We start from the raw sequence: 10,422 nt of genomic DNA, 5'->3' as shown, positions 1-10,422 counted from the left end.
TGCATACTGACTGACATATTAAGCATTTAAACAAAAGTGATAGAAGTAAAGAGGGCTGAGGCCTGAGAAGCCTTCTTCCACATCCTCCCTAACCAGTTGTATTCCCTAAATAAGAGGAATGCAAGTCAACAATCATTTAATTGCTGACTCTCTTCCAGTGCTAAGGTGCTAAAGAGGCACAAGATGCACAAAAAAGCTTATATGCAACTGAGGGAAATAACATGTACACATGTAAATTGACATAAATATATATGTGTGTATATGATGATTTGTCTTTTGTTCTCAAAGACCGTGACATCAGGGAGGAGATGTCATGATGGGCAAGTGAATTGAATTTGAGTGTGTGTGGGGGGGTGCTAAGTCACTTTCTCCTCCAGAGCCATCTGGGTCCGATGGTCAGATATGGATCAGGACAATTGGTGATGGTCCTGGATGCGAGGCAGTCACAATTAACTGATTTGCCCAAGGTCACACAGCTAGTAAGTGGCAAGTATTTGGTTACAGATTTGAACTCAGGTCCTACTGACTCCAGGATTGGTACTCTATCCACTATACCTCTAGTTGCCTAAATAGATAAATATATTCTTTGGGGGGGGGGGGAGGTATGAACATTTGGGGAGAAAAGGAAAGGTAATATTTGAGCTGAGCTTTTGAGGAAGTCAGGATGAAGTGATTCCAGGCCTATTCCAAGTCCACAAAAAAAAAAAAAGAAAATGTCTGGTTTTATGTATGGCAAATTGACCAATATCACACAATGGTAGGGTACATAATGGTTGAGTTGGAAAGATTAACTGGAGTCCTAAAGAAATCCCAAGGTTTTTCTCAGAGAGCCATAGGACCTTCTGATTATGGTCAGAAGTATACTCTGGAAATATCCAATTGGCAGCTGTGGAATATGACTTAGAGTCGACAGAAACCTTATGCAGGAAGATCAATTAGGAGGTTAGTGCAATAATCCAGGTGAAAAGTGATGAGAGTCTGGACTGGGGGTAGCCTGTTGAGTACAGGAAAGGGCTTAGAGATATTTTAAAGAAAAAATGATTAAGACTTGGCAACTAATTAGCTATGGGGGATGAGAGAGAGTGAAGAGCTGAAGAAGTACAATGGAGATGACAAATCTGGGTGATGAGATGGATGATGGTGTCTTCACCACAAAGAGGTGAACCTGTGGAGGGGGGAAAGGAGAGGAGAGTTGTGTTTTAGACAAGGAGAGTTTAAAATGCCTAGGAATGACGCAGTTGGGAATGTCTAATATCCAATACTTCCTGATGAAAGTTGGTTCAGGAGAGGGAGAAGGGCTGACTAGCTAGATCTGAAAGTCATCTGCAAAGACAATTGAATTTATGGGAACTGAGTAGATCACTGAGAGAGTATGCAGAAAGAAGGGTGACAAAAGAAGCTGGAGGGGAATGTGCATCATTATATGAACATAATTTCTTTGTAATCGATTTTACCAGATGGTTGAATTGTTTTTTGCTTTGAATTAATATGTCTTCTGGATGAATTGGTGAAAAAAAATATTGTCCATGAAATCAGGGAGGTGATATTATGCTAAACACATGCCTTGGATTTGAGCGAGGGGCTGCTGTGCTAAGTCTCACATTGTCCTCTAGAGCCATCTGGGTCCAGTGGCCAGATATGAATCAGGATGACTGATTATCACCTATAAGCAATTAATTATTGATATCATCTATAAGCAACGAATACCAATTAGCTTCTTCTACAAAGGAATATTTATCACCCATTTGCCCTTCTACCATCTCCATGGGTCTTTGATTCCATTTAACTTTGAATTTCTGGCAAATCAATGGTTTTTGACTTGACCTCTGTCCTTGGGAGAATGTATTCAATTTTTTTAAATTTACTTAAAGCAATGGGGTTAAGTGACTTGTCCAAGGTCACACAGCTAGGCAATTAAATGTCTGAGGCTGGATTTGAACTCAGGTCCTCCTGACTCCAGGGCTATCCACTGTGCCATCTAGCTGCCCCCAAATGTGTTCAATCTTAAAGTAGCTTCTACCAATACTCCTGCCACCCCCAAGTTCACTTTGCGATGGAGCCAAACCCAAAGGGAGCAATTTCTTGCTATGGAGGATCATGGCTGCCAAGTGGAGTTCCTGCCAGACCAGGTTGGTGATGTGGCAGCTATGCTTGCTGGCATACTCTTCTGGGTTTTGTGTCCTTTCAAAGCTCAATAAGTCATTCCAGCTCCAATCTTCCTTTACCCAAGAACAGGAAAAAAAAGAAATGGTCCAGATAAAGTCAAGAGGCCTTTCCTGATTTTCCTCAATTAGTCCCTTGACTCAATCTGCTGGTTTTTGTGGGTTTGTTTTTTACTTTTGAACCATTTGGGTCTGAGAGTCTGTGAAAGAATCATAATATATAATATATAATAAACATATAATGTATAATATATAATAAATAATATATAATTAATACATAATATATAATATATAAATCATAATATATAACTTGCAATATATAAATAATAAATGTTTACAAGATTATACACACCTTTTTTTTTTTTTAGTTATAGAGGAATCTAGACTGAGGATATGCATGTATGTGTGTCTGTGTCAGGTAATTTTCCTATCTGGGTCAAGTTGAATTACCTTGATTGTACATCTAAAAACTATTATGAGAATACCTCATCTAATTTCACTACAGACAGCAGCAGATAATTACAGACAATATACCTTTTGTTTGCTTGTCTTACATAAGGGTCATGTTTAGCTTATATCAGGAAACCTCTGATAACCCATTTTAGAAGGCCTTATTTTCTTTTCTTTTATTTTCTTTTATTTTATTTTAGGTTTTTTGCAAGGCAATGGGGTTAAGTGGCTTGCCCAAGGCCACACGGCTAGGTCATTATTAAGTGTCTGAGGCCGGATTTGAACCCAGGTACTCCTGACTCCAGGGCCGGTGCTTTATCCACTACGCCACCTAGCCGCCCGATTCATTTTATTTTAAATGAGATTTTTTTATTCTTTTAAAAATAAATTATAGGGGCGGCTAGGTGGCGCAGCGAATAGAGCACCGGCCTTGAAGTCAGGAGTACCTGGGTTCAAATCCAACCTGAGACACTTAATAATGACCTAGCCATGTGGCCTTGGGCAAGCCACTTAACCCCATTGCCTTGAAAAAGCTAAAAATAAATTATATTGACACCTTTTATTTCCACATCACCTATATGTCCCAATATTTTCCCTGCAATCTCTTTTGACAAAGAACAACAACAAAAAAAAACGTTAGCAAAATTTGTCAGCATGTCCAAAAAGTGGGCCACTGTGTTCAGGTTTCTTTACCCTTGGTCCCCCAAAACTCAGTAAAGATAGGAGACAAGAATTGGGATTCAGGTTAACTAAGTCATCTGATGTTATCAATTAGAGGGGATGAAAAAAGGGAAGGGAAGAGAGGAAAAGGAGAGAATAATTTCCAGCCCACTGTGGTCAAGCTATGTCATCTCCTGAGTCTGAGTCTGGTTGAACCAGCTGATGCCCCTTTCCACTCCAGCACACTATGGCTAACAACATCATCTTTCAGCCCTGGAGTGAAGGAGAGTCAGGGGACACTAAGGAGAGATGTGAAAGGATGGGTTAGCAAAACCCCTGCTGGCCCCTGTAACAGGTTTATGATAATTAACTAACCCATCCAGCTCTTGGGTGACCAGGGCTGACAAGATCTGATGCCTTGGCTGCCCACATGACCAATAAGTGGCCCCTAGAGGGTCATTCTTGAAGAAATCATTCTTCAGAATAGCTGTCAAGGGAATGTCAAAGGGATACACAGAATAATGATGTCAGACTAAGTGAGAATCTAAACCTTTTCTTGCAATATTATTTTGTTGCGTGTTTTTATTCTTTAATATTTTATTTGTTTTATCTTCACAACTAATGTTTCTGACAAAGGACTCATTTCTAAAATATACAGAGAACTGAGTCAAAATTTTTTTTTAAAAAAAAAGCTATTCCCCAATTGGCAAATGGTCAAAGGATATGCAAAGGCAATTTACAGATGAGGAGATCAAAACAATCCATAGTCATATGAAAAAATTGCTCTAAATCATTACTTATTAGAGAAATGCAAGTTAAAGCATCTCTGAGGTAACACCTCAAACCTCTCAGACTGGCCAATGTCACCAGAAAGGACAATGATCAATGTTGGAAGGGATGTGGGAAATCTGGGACACTAAAACACTGTTGGTGGAGCTGTGAACTCATTCAACCTTTCTGGAGAGCAATTTGGGATTATGCCCAAAGGCAACAAAAATGTGCATCCCCTTTGATCCAGCAATACCACTACTGCGTCTATGCCCTGAAGAGATGATGAAAAAGGGTAAAAGTATCATTTGTACAAAAATATTCATAGCAGCCCTGTTTGTGGTGGCAAAGAATTGGAAATCAAGTAAATGTCCTTCAGCTGCAGAATGGCTTAGCAAACTGTGGTATATGTATGTCATGGAACACTACTGTTCTATTAGAAACCAAGAAGGATGGGAATTCAGGGAATCCTGGAGGGATTTGCATGAGCTGATGCTGAGTGAGATGAGCAGAACCAGAAAAACATTGTAACCCTAACAGCAACATGGGGGTGATGATCAACCTTAATGGACTCACTCATTCTATCAGTGAAACAATCAGGCACAATTTGGGGGTATCTGCAATGGAGAATATCAACTGTATCCAGAGAAAGAACTGTGGACTTTGAACAAAGACCAAGGACTATTGCCTTCAATTTAGGGGAAAAAACTGATATCTCATTGTCAGATCTTGCTATCTCTTTTACTTTCTGTTTCTTCCTTAAGGCTATGCTTTCTCTCTCACCACATTCAATTTGGATCAACCATGGAAACAATGTAAAGACTGGCAAATTGCCTTCTGTGGGGGGGGGGGGGGGGAGGGAAGTAAGATTAGGGGAAAAATTGTTAAACTCAAAATAAATAAAATCTTTAAAAAAAATTTTAGTCATCCAAGATCTGCCTTCTCACCTTTTGCCATTTGGGAACACAAGAAAAACAAAACAAAGATGTATACTAAACTAAAACTCCTTTCCACATTGGCTATGTCCAAAAAACTATTTTCTCATCTATATTCTGAGTTCCTCTCCCTTCTCTCTCAGGAGGTAGGTGGCATTAGTCTTCTTTGGTCATTAGACTGATAAGGGTTTAGCACAATAGCATTCCATCACATTTTCAGTATATACCATAACTTGTTCATCCATTCCCCAATTTTATGGTCACTCTCTTGTGTCCCATCATTTGGTACCTCAAAAAAAAAAAAGCTTTGTTTTTGTACAGTCTTAGAATTTGTTTTGCTTAGAATTCATCCTCTGCAACTTAATCTATTCTCCTTCAAATTTCCCCATCCCACTCCTTCTCTTCTTTCCTTTCTATTTTTCTATTAAGTGAAATGTATTTCTGCACCCAGCTCTGTGTGTATATATTATTCTTCCTTCTTTTTGACTAGTGCAGATGAGTTGAAGGTTCAAGTTTCAAGGCACTACCCCCCCCAACTCCTCTTTCTTCTTTGTATAGATGTCCACGTGTGCACCCTGATTATGTAAGATAAATTTCTCTCATTTTCCTTTCCCTTCTGAGTATATTCCTCTACTCCTTTCTTTCTGTTTTCAATGTGCAAGTTGGGTTTGGGGAGTGGATAACAAAAGTGCAGTTGGTACCTGACCTGGTGTAGGATTGGGGGTGCCCCATGATGAGTCTGGTATGACCTGTGCCAGTTAACAATCTGTCTCTGGGTGCTACTTGTCCAAAATCACATGCTCTTGCCCAAACCCTGTCCCCAGTATCTGCAGGCCTCTCTGTCTTTCCCTGTGCCAATCTGCTGGGCCTTTTTCTGGATTGCTCCATCAGCGTTTAATCTGGTACATTTTATAACTGTTGGGAGAGATTGTCAAGGAGATCTCAACCATGTTACTTCCTTCTATTCTGCCATCTTGGCTAACCCAATGGCTAAACTTGGGACCCTAAAAAGAAACTGAAAGATATATATATTATATTATATACAAAGCTTTTTTTTTGAGGTACCAAATGATGGGACACAAGAGAGTGACCATAAAATTGGGGAATGGATGAACAAGTTATGGTATATACTGAAAATGTGATGGAATGCTATTGTGCTAAACCCTTATCAGTCTAATGACCAAAGAAGACTAATGCCACCTACCTCCTGAGAGAGAAGGGAGAGGAACTCAGAATATAGATGAGAAAATAGTTTTTTGGACATAGCCAATGTGGAAAGGAGTTTTAGTTTAGTATACATCTTTGTTTTGTTTTTCTTGTGTTCCCAAATGGCAAAAGGTGAGAAGGCAGATCTTGGATGACTAAAATTTTTTTTAAAGATTTTATTTATTTTGAGTTTAACAATTTTTCCCCTAATCTTACTTCCCTCCCCCCCCCCCCCCCCCCACAGAAGGCAATTTGCCAGTCTTTACATTGTTTCCATGGTTGATCCAAATTGAATGTGGTGAGAGAGAAAGCATAGCCTTAAGGAAGAAACAGAAAGTAAAAGAGATAGCAAGATCTGACAATGAGATATCAGTTTTTTCCCCTAAATTGAAGGCAATAGTCCTTGGTCTTTGTTCAAAGTCCACAGTTCTTTCTCTGGATACAGTTGATATTCTCCATTGCAGATACCCCCAAATTGTGCCTGATTGTTTCACTGATAGAATGAGCAAGTCCATTAAGGTTGATCATCACCCCCATGCTGCTGTTAGGGTTACAATGTTTTTCTGGTTCTGCTCATCTCACTCAGCATCAGCTCATGCAAATCCCTCCAGGATTCCCTGAATTCCCATCCTTCTTGGTTTCTAATAGAACAGTAGTGTTCCATGACATACATATACCACAGTTTGCTAAGCCATTCTGCAGCTGAAGGACATTTACTTGATTTCCAATTCTTTGCCACCACAAACAGGGCTGCTATGAATATTTTTGTACAAATGATACTTTTACCCTTTTTCATCATCTCTTCAGGGCATAGACGCAGTAGTGGTATTGCTGGATCAAAGGGGATGCACATTTTTGTTACCCTTTGGGCATAATCCCAAATTGCTCTCCAGAAAGGTTGAATGAGTTCACAGCTCCACCAACAGTGTTTTAGTGTCCCAGATTTCCCACATCCCTTCCAACATTGATCATTGTCCTTTCTGGTGACATTGGCCAGTCTGAGAGGTTTGAGGTGTTACCTCAGAGATGCTTTAACTTGCATTTCTCTAATAAGTAATGATTTAGAGCAATTTTTTCATATGACTATGGATTGTTTTGATCTCCTCATCTGTAAATTGCCTTTGCATATCCTTTGACCATTTGCCAATTGGGGAATAGCTTTTTTTTTAAAAAAAAATTTTGACTCAGTTCTCTGTATATTTTAGAAATGAGTCCTTTGTCAGAAACATTAGTTGTGAAGATAAAACAAATAAAATATTAAAGAATAAAAACACACAACAAAATAATATTGCAAGAAAAGGTTTAGATTCTCACTTAGTCTGACATCATTATTCTGTGTATCCCTTTGACATTCCCTTGACAGCTATTCTGAAGAATGATTTCTTCAAGAATGACCCTCTAGGGGCCACTTATTGGTCATGTGGGCAGCCAAGGCATCAGATCTTGTCAGCCCCGGTCACCCAAGAGCTGGATGGGTTAGTTAATTATCATAAACCTGTTACAGGGGCCAGCAGGGGTTTTGCTAACCCATCCTTTCACATCTCTCCTTAGTGTCCCCTGACTCTCCTTCACTCCAGGGCTGAAAGATGATGTTGTTAGCCATAGTGTGCTGGAGTGGAAAGGGGCATCAGCTGGTTCAACCAGACTCAGACTCAGGAGATGACATAGCTTGACCACAGTGGGCTGGAAATTATTCTCTCCTTTTCCTCTCTTCCCTTCCCTTTTTTCATCCCCTCTAATTGATAACATCAGATGACTTAGTTAACCTGAATCCCAATTCTTGTCTCCTATCTTTACTGAGTTTTGGGGGACCAAGGGTAAAGAAACCTGAACACAGTGGCCCACTTTTTGGACATGCTGACAAATTTTGCTAACGTTTTTTTTTGTTGTTGTTCTTTGTCAAAAGAGATTGCAGGGAAAATATTGGGACATATAGGTGATGTGGAAATAAAAGGTGTCAATATAATTTATTTTTAGCTTTTTCAAGGCAATGGGGTTAAGTGGCTTGCCCAAGGCCACATGGCTAGGTCATTATTAAGTGTCTCAGGTTGGATTTGAACCCAGGTACTCCTGACTTCAAGGCCGGTGCTCTATTCGCTGCGCCACCTAGCCGCCCCTATAATTTATTTTTAAAAGAATAAAAAAATCTCATTTAAAATAAAATGAATCGGGCGGCTAGGTGGCGTAGTGGATAAAGCACCGGCCCTGGAGTCAGGAGTACCTGGGTTCAAATCCGGCCTCAGACACTTAATAATGACCTAGCCGTGTGGCCTTGGGCAAGCCACTTAACCCCATTGCCTTGCAAAAAGCCTAAAATAAAATAAAATAAAATAAAATAAAATAAAATAAGGCCTTCTAAAATGGGTTATCAGAGGTTTCCTGATATAAGCTAAACATGACCCTTATGTAAGACAAGCAAACAAAAGGTATATTGTCTGTAATTATCTGCTGCTGTCTGTAGTGAAATTAGATGAGGTATTCTCATAATAGTTTTTAGATGTACAATCAAGGTAATTCAACTTGACCCAGATAGGAAAATTACCTGACACAGACACACATACATGCATATCCTCAGTCTAGATTCCTCTATAACTAAAAAAAAAAGGTGTGTATAATCTTGTAAACATTTATATTAAATATGGAGAATACTGCACCTGTCACAGATGGTGCAAATGAAATTTACAGTATTTGTTGGGGAGAATGAATGATTTTGACTCTTGCTTTCCTGTAAATAATAAGGGAAAATAGCTTTTTTTCCTTTTAATATCTAGATGTCATTTGCCCGCTGGTATTCTTCATACAAGAAATCTGAAGTAGTTTACAGTAGGACAGATTGTTGTTTTTCCTTTCTTCAGGATGATGTTATTATATTATTATTATCATCATCATTATTACTATTATTATTATTATTATTTTGGTTTTGGTTTGGCAATGGGGTTAAGTGACTTGGTCAAGGTTACACAGCTAAGTATTAAGTGTCTGAGGCTGAATTTGAACTCCAGTCCTCCTGACTCTGGGCCAGTGCTCTATCCACTAGCTGCCCTTCTTAACGATGCTATGATGTGCAAGTGACTTGGATTTGGGTGAGGGGGAGATGGGACTGTGCAAAGTCACCAGCCTTGCCTCATCTTCCAGAGCCATCTGGGTCCATTGGCCAGATATGGGTCAGGACAACTGGAGATGGTCCTGGATGCAGTGGGAGACCTTGACTTTTTAAGCCAAGTCTTTAACAGAACTGTTTGAGGTAACAGCATCTATTCAATGATTAAGGTTAGATAAGGAAGAAATGAGGCAGAGAGTGAAGAGAAATGAGAGCAGGCCAGAAGAGACAAGATCAAGACATACTAAAGCAACCACAAAACCCCACTTGGTTGCAAAAATTGGGCAAGAATTGAATAAAAGAAGGCAATTGTATTTTATTGATTAAATCCAATCCTCTTAGGAATCTACCCACAGGTAGACTGTAAGGAAAAACCAAGCTATGTAATGGAGCATGTAGCCATTCCTTTTCTGCTCCTGGCTGGTGGGGGAACTAGCTTTGGGTGGCTTTGGAGGTGAGCAGCTTCTGGACATGTGATGGCCCAGGCTCCCAGCTAGGACTTGCCAGTCCCTCAGTGGTCCCTTGGCCTTTTCCTTCACCTCTGGAAATTGGGAGGCAGGAGGTGGCAGTGCTGCGTAGGGAAAAGAGGAGAAACTGTCTGGCTTCTCTTGTGTCAGCTCTTCTGTATTGGCAGTAGCACTCTGCCTCCAGAGTACCCATGAAGAGCCTGGGTGGCTACCTTACCAGGTGAGCTTCCACCTGCAGGCCTGATGGTCTTGTCCTTTTTATATCTGGTTTCTGGCTGAGCTTGGGGACCAGCTTGGGAGCTTCTGTACACTTGGCCCCTGAGCCTCACGGGCAGTGACTTGGCCACCCTTTGGTCCTTCCTCCACTCCAGAGATGGAGGCAGAAGCTAGGGCTGCTTTGGCAGTGAAAAGAGAAAACTTCTGGCATGTTCTCTTGTGGCAGCTCTTCTGTGTAGCTGGGAGACTCTGGTGCCAGACCGTGCAGGTGATCTGCCCTCTCTGAGGTTGCTCCAAACTTCAGTGGCTGGGGACCTGATAGCATCTTCTAGTATCTGAAGTAGAAGAGGGATTCAGTTTTCTTTCTGGCCTGAGAGGGCAGAGCCAGGAGCCCTGGCTGGAAGCTGCAAAGAGGTGGATTTCATCTTGATAAAAGGAAAAAACCAACCAACCAAAAA

Source organism: Macrotis lagotis, chromosome 6 (genome assembly GCF_037893015.1).
Source record: "Macrotis lagotis isolate mMagLag1 chromosome 6, bilby.v1.9.chrom.fasta, whole genome shotgun sequence".
Taxonomy (NCBI): domain Eukaryota; kingdom Metazoa; phylum Chordata; class Mammalia; order Peramelemorphia; family Peramelidae; genus Macrotis; species Macrotis lagotis.
The sequence above is the reverse complement of the archived record's forward strand: the minus strand, read 5'-3'. Positions refer to the sequence as shown.